This window comes from Trichechus manatus, unplaced genomic scaffold (genome assembly GCF_000243295.1).
Source record: "Trichechus manatus latirostris isolate Lorelei unplaced genomic scaffold, TriManLat1.0 scaffold00004, whole genome shotgun sequence".
Taxonomy (NCBI): domain Eukaryota; kingdom Metazoa; phylum Chordata; class Mammalia; order Sirenia; family Trichechidae; genus Trichechus; species Trichechus manatus.
The window spans coordinates 34,843,374-34,845,478 of record NW_004443940.1 but is presented as its reverse complement, the minus strand read 5'-3'; positions in this window follow the sequence as shown (position 1 = coordinate 34,845,478).

The window sequence follows — 2,105 nt, the reverse complement described above, 5'->3', positions numbered from 1 at the left end:
GACAACTTCAATCTTTTCTCCATTTATCATGATGTTGCTTACTGGTCCAGTTGTGAGGATTTTTGTTTTCTTTATGTTGAGGTGTAATCCATACTGAAAGTTGTGGTCTTTAATCTTCACCAGTAAGTGCTTCAAGTCCTCCTCACTTTCATCAAGTAAGAGTGTGTTGTCTACATATCACAGGTTGTTAATGAGTCTTTCTCCAATCCTGATGCCTCTCTTCTTCATATAGTCCAGCTTCTTGGATTATTTGCTCAGCATACATATTGAATAGGTATGGTGAAAGGATGCAACCCTGACACACACCTTTTCTGACTTTAAACCACGCAGTATCCCCTTGTTCTGTCCGAACAACTGCCTCTTGATCTGTGTACAGGTTCCTTATGAGCACAATTAAGTGTTCTGGAATTCCCATTCTTCACAATGTTATCCATAATTTGTTATGATCCACACACGTGAATGCCTTTGCATAGTCAATAAAACACACGTAAACATCTTTCTGGTATTCTCTGCTTTCAGCCAGGATCCATCGGACATCAGCAATGATATCCCTGGTTCCACGTCCTCTTCTGAATCTGACCTGAATTTCTGGCAATTCCCTGTCGACATACTGCTGCAGCTGCTTTTGAATGATCTTTAGCAAAATTTTACTTGCATGTGATATTAATGACATTGTCCGATAATTTCCACATTCAGTTGGACCTCCTTTCTTGGGAATAGGCATAAATATGGATCTCTTCCAGTCGGTTGGCCAGGTAGCTATCTTCCAGATTTCTTGGCATAGAGGAGTGAGCACTTCCAGCACTGCATCCGTTTGTTGAAACATCTCAACTGATATTCTGTCAATTCCTGGAGCCTTGTTTTTCGCCTTCAGTGCAGCTTGGACTTCTTCCTGCAGTACCATCAGTTCTGGATCATGTGCTACCTCTTGAAATGGTTGAACGTCGACCAATTCTTTTTGGTATAATGACTCTGTGTATTCCTTCCATCTTCTTTTGATACTTCCTGCATCATTTAATATTTTCCCCATAAAATCCTTCACTATTGCAACGCGAGGGTTGAATTTTTTCTTCAGATCTTTCAGCTTGAGGAATGCCGAGTGTGTTCTTCTCTTTTGGTTTTCTATCTCCAGCTTTTTGCACATGTCATTATAATACTTTACTTTGTCTTCTCGAGCTGCCCTTTGAAATCTTCTGTTCAGTTATTTTACTTCATCATTTCTTCCTTTTGTTTTAGCTACTCGACATTCAAGAGCAAGTTTCAGAGTCTCTTCTGAAATCCATTTTGGTCTTTTCTTTCTTTCCTGTCTTTTTAATGACCTCTTGCTTTCTTCATGGATGATGTCCTTGATGTCATTTCACAGCTCGTCTGGTCTTGGGTCATTAGTCTTCAACATGTCAAATCTGTTCCTGAGATGGTCTCTAAATTCAGGTGGGATATACTCAAGGTCGTACTTTGGCTCTCATGAACTTGTTCTAATTTTCTTCAGTTCCAGCTTGAACTTGCATATGAGCAACTGATGGTCTGTTCCACAGTCAGCCCCTGGCCTTGTTCTGACTGATGATGTTGAGCTTTTCCATCGTCTCTTTCCCAGATGTGGTCAATTTGATTCCTATGTATTCCATCCGGCGAGGTCCATGTGTATAGTCACTGTTTATGTTGGTGAAAAAAAGTATTTGCAATGAAGAAGTCATTGGTCTTGCAAAATTCTATCATGCATTCTCTGGCATCATTTCTATCATCAAGGCCATATTTTCCAACTACCAGTCCTTCTTCTTTGTTTCCAACTTTCGCATTCCAATCACCAGTAATTATCAATGCATCCTGATTGCATGTTTGATCAATTTCAGACTGAAGAAGTTGGTAAAAATCTTCAGTTTCTTCATCTTTGGCCTTAGTGGTTGGTGCATAAATTTGAATAAAGTCATATTAACTGGTCTTCCTGGTAGGTGTATGGATATTATCCTATCACTGACAGCATTGTACTTTAGGATAGATCTTTTTTTCTTCTCTATTTTTTTATTTATTTTTTATTGTACTTCAGGTGAAGGCTTACAGAACAAATAGTTTCTCATGAAACAGTAGTACACATATTGTTTTATGAC